The sequence below is a fragment of the Xenopus tropicalis genome, chromosome 5 (assembly GCF_000004195.4).
Source record: "Xenopus tropicalis strain Nigerian chromosome 5, UCB_Xtro_10.0, whole genome shotgun sequence".
Lineage (NCBI taxonomy): Eukaryota > Metazoa > Chordata > Amphibia > Anura > Pipidae > Xenopus > Xenopus tropicalis.
Genome location: NC_030681.2, coordinates 138,075,441 through 138,090,547, shown reverse-complemented (window position 1 = coordinate 138,090,547; position 15,107 = coordinate 138,075,441).

Below are 15,107 nucleotides of genomic sequence, written 5' to 3'. Positions count from 1 at the left end.
TGGTGAAGGCTTTACTTTCTGCCAAACCTGAGACTGCGCTGCTCTGTGTGAGGGATTCCGCTGGCTCCGTACGCGCCTTACAAGACAGCAGATTCCCTTCCAGGCATTTATGAATTTTAACTGAATGTTGCAATGGGGAGGGACTGCCACAAACACCTGTTTTCCTACCTGTACCTGCACTTTGGGAAAGCCACAGCGTAAAGCAGAACGGGAGCTCTGTCAGTCTCTACCCAGAGTGCAAAGCGGCAGCGTTACTCGAATTGGGGAATCTTTATATTAATGTATTTTACATTTGGCCTACGTCATAAAATGGCTTTCCATGAGTTTTCCCTTGCTCTAATGCTCACTAATTGTATGGGCATAGAACTTCAAATGCATTAGAGTCACTTGGAGAATGTTGTAATGGAAGGCATATTAAAGGGGTTATTTCCCTTTGTGTAACTTATAATAACTCAATAGTATGATGTACAGAGTAATATTCTAATTATCTAATACAATTTGCAATCAGTCTTCATTTTTTTATTATTCTCAGTTTTTTAATTATTTAATTTTTTTTCGACAGCTCTCAAGTTTGAAGTTTCAGCAGCTATCTGGTTGCTAGGGTCCAAATTACCATAGCAACCAGGGAGTGGTTTAAATGAGAGGCTGGGATATGAATAGGAGGGAAAAAAAAGTTATAAAAAAATAACAGTAAAATTGTAGCCTCACAGAGCAATAGTGTTTTTGGGCTTCTGGGGTCAGTGACCCCTATCTGAAAGCTGGAAAGAGTTAAAAGAAGGCAAATAGTTCAAAAACTATAAAAATAAATAATGAAGACCAGTTGAAAAGTAGCTAAGAATTGGCCATTCTAAGTTAACATTTAGTATGTTATAGAATGGCCAGATCTAAGCAACTTTTCAACTGGTCTTCATTATTTATTTTTATAGTTTTTGAACTATTTGCCTTCTTCTTCTAACTCTTTCCCGCTTTCAAATGGGGGGTCACTGACCCCAGTAAGTATACAATTTTATTATTATTGTTACTTTTTATTACTTATCTATTCAGGCTTCTTCTATTCATATTCCAGTCTGAGGTAACTGGGACCCTAGCAACCAGATTTCAAACTGGAGAGCTGCTGAACAAAAAGTGAAATCATTCAAAAACCACAAAAAATTAAAAACTGCAAATTGTCTCAGAATATTGCTCTCTGCATTATACTAAATGTTAACTCAAAGGTGAACAACCTGTCTGAAGATGATCATCACCCAAAAACTTTATTTTGCATTGTAAAATGTCATAACCCACTTTCCAGTTTGCATAAATAGTAAATGTGCTATTGTCTATTTACTCTGACTCCTGAAATGATGTAGGCAGCCTAATCCATCCCAGACTTTAAAGCAAACTGATATATTAAAAGGGGCAAACCCAGACCCAGGTTATTGGACCATTCCTTTGGCTAGATCAGGGATCCCCAACCTTTTATACCCGTAAGCCGCATTCAAATGGAAAAAGTGTTGGGGAGCAATACAAGCATGAAACAGGTTCCTGGGGGTGCCAATAAGAGCTATAATTAGCTACTTTATAGCCCCTACATGGACTGGTAGCCTACAGAAGGCTCTGTTTGTTGTTATATTTGGTTTATATGCAACCAAAACTTGCCTCCTTACCAGAAATTCAAAGGCCACTGGGAGCAACATCCAAGGGGTTAGTGGACGACATGTTGCTCCTGTTTGGGGAACACTGGGCTAGATAAAGGTATCGGACCCCTTATCCGGAAACCCATTATCTAGAAAGTTACGGAAAGGCCATCTCCCATAGACTGCATTTTAATCAAATAATTCACATTTTTAAAAATTATTTCCCTTTTCTCTGAAATAATCAACAGTACCTTGTACTTGATCCCAACTAAGATATAATTACCCCTTATTGGGGGCAGAACAGCCCTATTGGGTTTATTTCATGGTTAAATGATTCCCTTTTCTCTGTAATAATAAAACAGTACTTGTACTTGATCCCAACTAAGATATAATTACCCCTTATTGGGGGCAGAACAGCCCTATTGGGTTTATTTCATGGTTAAATGATTCCCTTTTCTCTGTAATAATAAAACAGTACTTGATCCCAACTAAGATATAATTACCCCTTCTGGGGGCAGAACAGTCCTATTGGGTTTATTTCATGGTTAAATGATTCCCTTTTCTCTATAATAATAAAACAGTACCTGTACTTGATCCCAACTAAGATATAATTACCCCTTATTGGGGGCAGAACAGCCCTATTGGGTTTATTTCATGGTTAAATGATTCCCTTTTCTCTGTAATAATAAAACAGTACCTGTACTTGATCCCAACTAAGATATAATTAATCTATATTGGAGGCAAAACAAACCTATTGGGTTTAATTACTGTTTAAATAATGTTTTTAGAAGACTTTAGGTAGGAGATCCGAATTATGGAAAGACCCCCTATCCAGAAAACCCCAGGTCCCGAGCATTCTGCATAATGGGTCCCATACCTGTACTGTTTTCTAAATCCTGACCGCATCAATTTTTTGATATGGACCTTTCCCAACAGGTTTCTCTGTAGGACCCCCAGTGTCAGACTGGGCCAGAAGGACACTGGTAAAAAATACTTGGCAGGCCTTACCAACACACTGCTGTGCTGTGCAAGAGGGGTAACGCGCATGGCGGGTGGAGGTCAGCTCATTTTACGATACTGAGGACCACATTTTGATCCAGTCATGTTCAGGGGGCCAAAAGGTTATATCATCCTGATTTGTCCACAGTCAGTGTCAAACTTGGTCAGAGGAACACCAGGAAAAACCCCAGCAGTCCCTGCTGACCCAGGCCCACTCTCCGCACAGACCATCCCCTCTCTCCTGATCACAGCTGCAAAGTAAAGGAGAACAGAACGGAGGTACTCAGCACGTGGGGGGTGTAGTCGTGCAGATGCCAGGAGGGCCCAAAGTTAAAGTTCCAGATGCCCCAGTCCAACCCTGTCCACAATGGGAAAAAAAAGAGAGAACAAATGAAAGGTGCAGAGAACTAGGCTGTAACCTGCAAGTGTCTGTCATCCCCTAACTTGGCCCTGTAACCCATAGTATTCAGTGTACTGGCTCTAGTGCAGTTATAATAATGACATAATTATTCTATAGAATAAAGCTGGCCATACACGGTCCGATTTTAGTCTTCTTCCGACAACTTTTGGAAATCAATCATACACGTAAATGAAACAATCTAAAACTAACATTTAGATTGAAATAGTAGGATAAAGACCTAAAAATAACAAATCGGAGGATGTTCTGACCATAAAACAATTGGCAGACAACAATCATACTAAAGTGATGTCCCAGAAATACCTTGTAGGTCCCCCAAGAATATCATTAGCTACACAGTACATGCGCAGATTTTATCCATATCCAACCAAAATTTTCTAAACTGTCTCATCGACTAAAAGACCAATCATGATGGGATGAAACTTAAGGTCCCCATACACCTTCAGATCCACTCACTTGGCAAAGTCGCTTCAGGGACCGCATCAACGATCCGACTAGATTTTTTAACCTGCCTGATCGATATCTGCCGATTTCAGGCCAGATATTGGTCGGACAGGCCCGTCGGTAGTGCCCATACATGGGCTGATTAGCTGCCAAATCAGTCTAAGGCACCAATATTGGCAGCTAGAATCGGCCCGTGTATGGGCACCTTTATAGGGACGATAATTTGGAGCCTACCCACGGTCTGAAAGTCATACAAAATATTGGCATTTGTATGTCCAGCTTTACACAGGCCAAGACTGACTCCCAGGTTATTAAAGTATATTAACTAGGGATGCACCGGATTCGGTTCGGGATTCGGGCGAATCCAGGCTTTTTTTGAAGGATTCGGTTTCGGCCGAATCCGCTGTCCTGGGCGAACGGAATCCTAATTAGCATAAATGAGCATATGCTAATTTGCATTTGGAAAGGGTTAAATGGTCAGCTGAAAATGTTTTTCGCCGTGTGCGTTTAACCCCTTCCGATCCTAATAACCATATGTTAATTAGGATTCAGTTTGGGATTCGGCCGAACCCAAAAAAGTGGGTTCAGTGCATCCCTAATATTAACTCGGGGTTCAGATTTATTACACTGACCACACATCTGTGCATTCAGGTTGCAAAACTTAATTTAACATATTTATATATATGTAAACTCATATCAGATATATATTTTACTTGAAGTTAAAACAAATACTGATGACAGATCTGCAAATTATTGCACCCTCGCCAGCATTGTCCTTGCAAGGCATGATAGTTTCACCCAGCTGAGACTGGGCTTTACAGTGGCCTCATCCGCCCCTCATTGCCAGGGCTACCCCATTCACATGATGGGCTATTAATTGCTTTAGAACTTATTCCTTATACACATAGGGGCCCAAGTATCCCCTTTCCCTCTCTCTCTCCCTCTCTCTGCTTTCAGGTATTGTCCGGGTGTCTCTGTTTGTGTTTTCCCCAAGCTTTAATCTAATAGCCCCGAGGTAAAAATGGACAAGACAAACAAAAACAGCCAGTCCCTTAGATCCCTACCGGCTCCACTGAGAAATATATCCGTGTTCTCTCCAAAGGAGCCTATGCAAAGTGCCTTGTCACTGCAGTTAATGCCTGGGGTGCTACCTGGGGGAGAGGAGGGTTGTTTTGGTTACAAAGTTTAACTGACCTTTTACTTGACAATACTGAACTGACATCTCTTAGCAGCCTCCCTGCACGGAGAAACCATTGGCTTGTTCATATTGTATTTACGTGTATGGTATGTTTAAGTTTTTGGGCATGTTTGCAATTTAACTGACCCTTAATGGAAGGTTCCATTCAATAGCACCATTTTCAAACTGGAAAAAATGCTCCTCCCAAATAATTTTTTCCAATATTTTTTTTATGGCAGGAAACACAATATAAGAGGAAAATGACATCAGACAAAAAAAAAAATAGAGCGCATACCCTCAGACTTTCCAGACTTGGGTGTATTATAGTATTGGCTCCTCCCACTTGTGCTCTTTTTTACTCCTGGGTCCCCAGCAGTTACTAGCTGTGCCCTTTCTAGTGTTGTTGTAAGGTTTCCAAAAATGCAAAACTTTGCCCAGTTTGCCCACTTGGGTTTTGGGCCAAATTAGGTTCATCTAGTTGTCTGATTCCAGGTCCATAGTAGGGCCCGTTTAGATTCACATACATGTGGCTACAGAATCCCAGTACATACATGTGGCTACAGAATCCCAGTACATACATATGGCTACAGAATCCCAGTACATACATATGGCTACAGAATCCCAGTACATACATGTGGCTACAGAATCCCAGTATATACATATGGCTACAGAATCCCAGTACATACATGTGGCTACAGAATCCCAGTACATACATGTGGCTACAGAATCCCAGTACATACATGTGGCTACAGAATCCCAGTACATACACGTGGCTACAGAATCCCAGTACATACATGTGGCTACAGAATCCCAGTACATACATGTGGCTACAGAATGCCAGTACATACATGTGGCTACAGAATGCCAATACAAACATGTGGCTAGAGAATGCCAATACATACATGTGGCTACAGAATGCCAGTACATACATGTGGCTACAGAATCCCAGTACATACATGTGGCTACAGAATCCCAGTACATACATGTGGCTACCAAATCGCAATACATACATGTGGCTGCAGAATCCCAGTACATACATGTGGCTACAGAATCCCAGTACATACACGTGGCTACAGAATCCCAGTACATACACGTGGCTACAGAATCCCAGTACATACATGTGGCTACAGAATCCCAGTACATACATGTGGCTACAGAATGCCAGTACATACATGTGGCTACAGAATGCCAATACAAACATGTGGCTAGAGAATGCCAATACATACATGTGGCTACAGAATGCCAGTACATACATGTGGCTACAGAATCCCAGTACATACATGTGGCTACAGAATCCCAGTACATACATGTGGCTACCAAATCGCAATACATACATGTGGCTGCAGAATCCCAGTACATACATGTGGCTACAGAATCCCAGTACATACATGTGACTACAGAATGCCAGTACATACATGTGGCTACAGAATCCCAGTACATACATGTGGCTACAGAATCCCAGTACATACATGTGGCTACAGAATCCCAGTACATACATGTGGCTACAGAATGCCAATACATACATGTGGCTACAGAATGCCAATACATACATGTGGCTACAGAATGGCAGTACATACATGTGGCTACAGAATCCCAGTACATACATGTGGCTACAGAATTCCAGTACATACATGTGGCTACCAAATCCCAATACATACATGTGGCTGCAGAATCCCAGTACATACATGTGGCTACAGAATCCCAGTACATACATGTGGCTACAGAATCCCAGTACATACATGTGGCTACAGAATCCCAGTACATACATGTGGCTACAGAATGCCAATACATACATGTGGCTACAGAATGGCAGTACATACATGTGGCTACAGAATCCCAGTACATACATATGGCTACAGAATCCCAGTACTTACTGTCTTGAAATAGTTTTTGAATTGCATGCCAAAAAAACGGTTGCTCTGTGAGCCTACAATTTTATTAATATTGTTACTTTTTATTACTTATGTATGTTTTTAAGCCTCTCCTATTTATATTCCAGTCTCTCATTCACACCACTGTATGGTTTCTAAGGTAATTTGGTCCATAGCAACCAGATAGCTGCTCAAATTTCAAGCTGGAGAGCTGCTGAACAAAATGCAAGATCATTCAAAAAACAAAAAAAAAATAAACAAACTGCAATTTGCATCAGAATATTACTCGCTACATCATACTAAAAGTTAACTCAAAGGTGAACAACCCCTTTAGGGCTCGGGCAGACGGGGAGACTAGTTGCCCGCGACAAATCTCCCTTGTCACAGACGACTAATCTCCCAGAAAAACCATCCCACCGGCAAGTATGTAAATCGCCAGTGGGATGGCATACGCGGCTCAGCGGTTTCCCCGAAATCGCGGAAGTTGCCTTGAGAGGAAACTTCATCGCGGCGCCGCGTATGTCATCTCACCAGCGATTTACATACTCGATGGTGGGATGGTATTTTGGGGAGACTAGTTGCCCGCAACAAGGGAGATTTGTCGCGAGTGACTAGTCTCCCCGTGTGCCAGAGCCCTTAGGGTGAAGAGACACTGAGCTACTAGTAGCAGCTGCTTGTTGTAGCTACTAAAATTGACAATGCTGATTGCTTACTGATAGTTGTCTCTACGTGTGTTTTAGCAGAGGCAATTCTCATTATTGTCTATGGCAGGGTATTTTCTGGCATTTAGTAGCCGTGACAAGTAACTGCTACTAAGTAGCTCTGTGTGTCTTCACCCTTAAAACTAAATTCTGCTATGTCCAGGTTTATCTTTAGTTTATTTCTGTAAATAAACCAGCTTCGGTCCTCCTGCTGTTGCTGAACTACCCCAAAGCCTGAATATGAAGACGTCTTGAATGATTGCACTTCCCCCACTCTTGTGCTTACAAATGCCGCTCTGCAACATAACACACATTTTTCATCTCATGCAAAATCTATTTACCCATTGATATCGAAAGTGCAGTCAGTACGCTGGTCCCCACTCAGGGGCGCTTCTGCCATTAGGCGAGTTGAGAAACTCGCCTCAGGCGGCAGAAGCGCCCCCAGTTACCAGGGGCGGCAAAAAGCCGCTCCTGGTAACTTTAAGAGCCGAATTTCCGGCTTTTAAACCGGAAATTCGGCTCTTCTAGTGCAGAGAGCGCAATTGCGCTCTCTGCACTAGCGATCTCAACGACCCCGGACCTGCTCCTGCGCTCAGAAGGTAAGCGCTGGGGAGCAGGGGGGGGGCGGCATCCAGGAGCCGCCTCAGGCAGCAATATGTCCAGAATCGCCAATGTCCCCACTGGAACGTGTTATACTTTTATATCAGAAACATTCATTATATCAGAAACAAATTCCCTTCTTCGCACTTGTCTGACACCCAAGTCCCATCAAGGTCACACAAAGTTGACAACACAAAGTGCCGGGACCATTAGCACAAAGCAGTGGCATTCCCAGCACACAAGTAGAACAAGACTTGTTACCTTGGTCCAGACTTTACAAACAGGTCAAACCAGCCAATATTTCTATAAGTAGCATAATAACATATGATCTCTAACACACTAACACTTCTACTTGTGGGAAACGATACATTTAACTGATGTATTAGATTTTCCAGCACAACCAGTCCCGTGGGCTCAGAGTACATAGGTATTTATATCATTTACAAAATGGAGATTTGCTGTGGGATCTATTATATGGGACTCAGATTGAGTCTGTCATCTTCATTTGTTTTTAACGTTGTTAAATATATATCTGATATGAGTTTATGATAATGTCTGAAATATAAATATGTTAAATCCAGTTTTGAAACCTGAATGCACAGATCTATATCCAGTGTAATAAATGTAAACCCTGACTTAATATACTTGAATAATTTGGGAGTCAGCCTTGGTCTGTGTTACTCTGTAGAATAGTTATGCCTTTATTGTTACTGCACTAGAGCCAGTAAAAAGTAATTGCCTCTGATTACTATGGGTTACAGGGCCAAGTTAGGGGATGACAGAAGAGTGCAGGTTACAGCCTAGTTCTCTGCATTAAGTCATTTACAAAGTTACAAATCTATTTCTTTTGAGTTTCCTTTTCCTCAGTCATTCATTCTCACTATATTTTCCCCTTTGTGGATAGTTCTTTGCCAGTTCTTTATTATTTGGCCAAATCAGGATGATACAATCCTTTGGCCCCATGAAAATGACCAGATCAAAATGGGGTCCTACAGAGAAACCTGATGGGAAAGGGCCATATCAACAAACTGATGCGGTCCTCACCCTACAGGATTTTTAAAACAATATCTAGCCAGTTTTTATCCAGATATTAATCAAGTAGGAACCGTTGAGGGTCCAGTGAATGGTCCAGTAACCTGGGTCTGGAGGGACAGATTCCTCAGCTTTTATTAGCCCGTGTATGGTCAGCTTAGGTCATGGTGGTGGTGAATTATTGGCAGAATGGTATTGTTGGGTACCATAGGTGAAAATTACCATCAAGAGATAACTGGTCAGTGTGTCGTTTTTTTTACACTACTAGTTTTTGGATAAGAGTTGATAAAATTAAGCCATACAAGGATGTCTAGAGACCTCTGGGGACTATCCATTGGAGGGCTATATCGACATGTCTCTAGTTGTGCAGCCTATAATAATACCTCGGCTATGAACAGGACCTTGAGAAGTATTACCCCTTAGCAAGCCAGCACCTTGAGAGGAGTGACCCCCTTAGAATGAACAGCACCTTGAGAGGTATGCATGTCTGGACTAGATTTAAAATAGATCCTAGACTTTTTAAGGATACAAAGGCCCAAAATACAGGCACCAGTTCGTGGCAGTTCTACAGCCTTCCTTCTGGCCTTTGTCTTAAGCTGGCCATACTCATAAAGATATTTCTCTCCCTAAAGATCAATTTCAGTGCAATTTGACAAATCTATCAAATTATCGTAAGGTTAGTGGGAACCAAACGATTGTACATCTGACGATTTTTACATCTGACATTGGTCAAAAAATCGATTGAGCTTCAACTAGACGATATCACTTGAAACAGTCATTTTCATTGATGGACAAATTATACTTTTAAATGATTGCTTCAAGTGGTCCTACAATGACGAAAAGAAAATCTTAATGTGTATGGCCAGCCATAGTTTGCAGATTGCCAGTTGAGGCTGAGGGGGATGAGCCCCTTAGCACTGCAACTATGCCCAGAACCTTGAGAGGAATGAAACCCAGCACTGCTCGGACCTGACCATCTGTTAATCTGTTTCCTACGCCTAGAATGGATGCTCTGAGTTGTAGTTTAGCAATAGATGCAAATCCCCTATCAATCCCCTGTCCAACGCTCTTCCAGCACGTTACGTCCAGGGGAAGGACAGTTTGTTTGTTTTTTAAACAAGACCTTTCTGTTTTTTGTCATGATTTCCAGAGTAGATAAGGTATCAAAGGAAAATAACAAATGCTGGAGATGATATAAAATAAACAATGGTGCTTGTTGACAGTAAATAAAACTCAATTTTGGGTTTAGTGAAGTTGTGGAACTGAGAGATGCCATTCTGTAGGGTTAACTACCTGCTAACAGTTCTGCTAATAGTCCCTCATTATGGCCTCTTTATTACATTGCCTGGGTGTCAACAGCTCTATACATAATATTGTGTGTATCTTTGTGTTACTTATTTTAGGCTAGCAAAAGCACTGTGGCCACTCTTTCCCTCTCTCACCATCACAAACACACCACAGGAGACCAATAGGACAGGCACCATGACTTGTGCCCCTGATACCTTGGTCCCTATGCCAAGGTTCTTGTGGCTTTGTCACATACCTGGGCCTGGCGGTGGCAATCTAACTGCTGCATAACCTCCATGGCTGGCTTCCTTTTTACATAAGACATCCCAGAGTGATGATTATTTCCCAAAATGGCACACCAGTGTTTATTATGCAATAATTTTGATGTTCCATTCAGGTAGAAGGCATGTAGCTACAGGGAGCAGCATGCACTTATGTGTAATGGCACATGGGGGTGATCCGTTGCCCCACTAAATTGCCCCTTGGGTGTCTGACTAAATGCCAAAAACACCTTTTCATTGAAGAGCATTGAACTACAACATGGTTTACATTCTTTAAAAGACCTTAAATTTTTTTCTAGAAATAACACTGTTTATAGCTTCGGATCTAACAGAACCTGTTTGACCCCAGGCTCCGAATTTGCATAGCAAATATCTGATAAGCAATTTAAAATGAGCTTGTTTTAGTATTTAAATGGTGACAAACAAGAGTCTGTTGGGGTCAAATACCATTCTACACAAAAACAGGATGAAAAACATCATTATGCAAAATACAAATATACATGGCTACAGAGAATATTTCTCCAATATTTGACTAATAATACGAAATAATATTTGAAATGATAACAAAGAGAACACATTTTTTGTTACTTTCCCTTTAGCAAGTACATTTTGTTTACATTTGCAGCTTTGGAAGTACTGGTGGGCTGATGAAGAATAGAGAGAAAACCCCAGGAGCCGTTCTTGAAGGTAACAAAGAAAATGGAAATCATTTATAAATTTGAATTATTTGATTCAAATGGAGTCTATGGGAGATGGCCGTAGGCAGGGGTTATTGGAATTATTTGGGCAAAGTCAGGATGGAAATGTTTAACAGTTTAGATAAAAGCCTGGTTAGCTTCAGTAGGGGGGTTTTACATTTTTGATAGGAAAGCGGATTTTCAGATGAAGTCAAAGTAATGGAGCCGTCTCAGTTTAAGGTGGGTGGGAAACTTACCTTGCTGTAAAGTCTTAAAGGATAAGCTAAACACTTCTTATGCATTAATTCCTGAATTCAGGCTAATCAGTCAGCAAAAGGCAAACCCTTCTACCCTTTCCCTAGTTGAACAAATAAGCCTAAACCACAGGGTCGAACTGGGGTGTCTGGGCACCCCCCCAGTCACTATGTCAAACCCCTTCCCCCCAGTGCATAACATAATTACTCCTTGAGGAGATATACCAGCACCTGCAGTTGGCGTTGGGAGGGGGCCTGTGTTGCACGGGCCATGAGGGCCAGGAACCACTGGGTTTGTTCCTTGTGCCCCACAAGCCCAGTCCGACTCTGCTAAACTCCAAAGGCCATCCTAATGCTGCTGTCATCTAGGCTCCACACCTGCTCCATTGAGACCCCTGTGGGGCAGCCCCACAGTTTTATGAAATTGTGAAGTTGAACAGAGCCAGCTGCAAGGTGGGATAGGGTCATAGGAATGCACAGATGTGCTATGATCCGAGAAGCCAAAATAACCGACTGAGTATGGGAGAATCAGATAACAACTGTGTAACTGTGCGCGGGGCCTTAGGGCTTGTACCTAATATAAGTTATGTTTGTGCATATTCTCTGTACAAATTACATCTTGACGCTGCTGTTTGAAAAGGCACAACCTGCCCATCTGCCCGATCTCCCTTTCTTATAGATTCAATTGGATTGAGCAGATGCAATTTGTGTATCCAGCATCACCAATGGGAAAAAATAAACCATTAAGCAGTAACCCGGTGATCACGTGTGTGGATGATACTTACCTGTGAGTCAGGTAAGTTACCTGTGGATAGGCGCTTAATCAAATTCTCTGCTAATTAGGGAGCACCCAGTTTTAGCAATGACGTTGATAGGCTTTGTGCTCATGTGAGTGAAGCCACTTGCTATGCTAAGTTATCCCATAAATGACTGCATACATGCACAACTGCTGCAGAGACAAAGAAAGGGTGAATCCCAGCAAGTCGGTCCAAGTCAGTAGAATAACATACTGTGTATGGAGCCCTACCCAACCAATATCTGTCCCATTATGTTCCATAGACTGTATATTTATTGGTGTATATATCTATCAGACTGGTTTGAAAACACTTCTGGGTCAGACTGCATTGACACGTTGATGTGGTCCCTGTCTGACAGGTCTCTGTAGGCCTGCTGTATAATCAGCGTATGGATGGTCAAATTCTGCATTGGCAATAAATGGATCCAACAGCGTATGAGCAGCTTTACTCCCATCATTGCCACTAACTACAATAATACTAAAACACCCTAATGCAGGAGGTATCAAAAGGTAGCCATTCATGAAAAGGTCCTCTCATTTGGTGAGGTCACCAAATGAGCAGATCTTTTGCCCATCCAGGCTGCACCTGGGCCAACAGTCAGATAGCATTGGGGACCTATACATTACACAAGGAGATACAATTTGGGTAAGCCCAGAACACAGGCCAATTAATGTGGGTATATAAGTGGTCAGCTAAACAGTTGGGTTTCCCCAGTGCAGTGAATTGGGGTATCTATTTGGCTGTAAATAGGCATACTAATGTGGACGAATGCTCTACAGCAAGACATACGTTAAGTTAATATTTTGTGCATCTGTAACCTTGTTGCAAACAAAGGTGCCTGTAAACAAGTATGAGACTAATGGGGTCTATAAACCTAATATTTTCTAAAGCATGGTAGATGCTTCCATCCAGATATAATAACTCAGGTACATTTTCTATTTGTAGGAAAACTTTATGCCATCCTTACCTGTTTAATAATTCCAGGGCAAGCTAAAAATGCAGAAGGGAAATAGCCCCCATCCCTATTAGCTTATAAGTTTATAAATACATGAAAATGTAACGCTAATAGCACAACACATATGCATGTATCCCCTCCAGGCCGGGCATCCTTAGCTTATAACAAGATTAGACATATATAGACTCATTGGTTATATAGACCCATAAACACTGCCCCAAAAATCTCACCCTAATTGGCCTTCAGAATGGACCCAATTCAAGGTCAGCTATATAGGAGGATTGGCACTCACTCCAAATCTCACTGACCCATGCTCACTGCTTTGGGGCCCCTGGGACCTGCCCTATTGGTTTATTGCCTTCTCTGAGTTTCTCTGGTTATCTCCAGAAAAGAAAAGAGCAACAAATGTTATGTGTCCATTAAATCCAAAAAGAAGTGAAATAGAATTGCTTTTTAAGTGGCTTCTGAGAATGGGAGTTGTCCATAATTAGCTTTACACCATTCCCACACAGATAGCATTCAGTCAGCGTGCCTATTACCTGCTGATGAAACTCTGGGTGTTTTACCCAGTATGTTTTGTTACTTCTGACCTGAGAGATCAGGCTTTAATGAAGGGCAGTCATTGCGTGGGGGTAGGCGGAGCCACCATCATTAGACAGGCAGCTCTGCCTAAATGGCCCAAGGCAAGGGAGGCCACTTCAATGCACTCAGCAGGAACAGCCTCCCATTAATTAAGATAAAACTCTATCATGTAACAGCTACCTGGAAAGTAAAGTGTGGAGAAAACAAAAGATCAGCGTTGTAATGTGAATGTCATGAAACCAGACGTATTGGCTGTAAAGGAATGAGACCCGGTCGTTAAGGGGGAAAATCATAGTAGGGGAATTTTCTTACTGTTCTTTTTCTAAACAAGGCGCAGTAGGCCTCATTGGGACATGGGACAACATTTAAAGTGGGACAACATTTAAAGTGCAAAAACAGTCACAGAGTTCCCTGTTTTTTTGAACATTGGTCTGAGGCAAAGCAGTCTGCACCCCTAGAATTGAGCACAAAGACTTGCACCTCATACTGAATGCAGTGCTGGGGGCCACGGTTGCTTAGGAACCCTATACTTACCCCCACCTTCCTGACAGTGGTGCACTCAGTATCTTGTACCCATGGGACTGGTAAGTGCCAAGGGCTGTGAAAATGTTATCAGGCGTTGATTAAAGGTCCACCTAATATATATATACAGGTATGGAATCTGTTATCCAGGAAGCTCCAAATTATTGGAAGACCATCTCCCATAGACACTTTTTTAATCAAATAATTCAAATTTTTTAAAATGATTCCTTTTTCTCTGTAATAATAAAACAGTACCTGTACTTGATCCCAACTAAGATATAATTACGCCTTATTGGGGGCAGAACAATCCTATTGGGTTTATTTAATGGTTAAATGATTCCCTTTTCTCTGTAATAATAAAACAGTACCTGTACTTGATCCCAACAAAGATATAATTACCCCTTATTGGGGGCAGAACAGCCTTATTGGGTTTATTTAATAGTTAAATGATTCCCTTTTCTCTGTAATAATAAACCAGTACCTGTACTTGATCCCAACTAAGATATAATTACCCCTTATTGGGGGCAGAACAGCCTTATTGGGTTTATTTAATAGTTAAATGATTCCCTCTTCTCTGTAATAATAAAACAGTACCTGTACTTGATCCCAACTAAGATATAATTACCCCTTATTGGGGGCAGAACAGCCCTATTGGGTTTATTTAATGGTTAAATGATTCCTTTTTCTCTGTAATAATAAAACAGTACCTGTACTTGATCCCAACTAAGATATAATTACCCCTTATTGGGGGCAGAACAGCCCTATTGGGTTTATCTAATGGTTAAATGATTCCTTTTTCTCTGTAATAATAAAACAGTACCTGTACTTGATCCCAACTAAGATATAATTACTCTCTATTGGGGGCAGAACAGCCCTATTGGGTTTATTTAATGG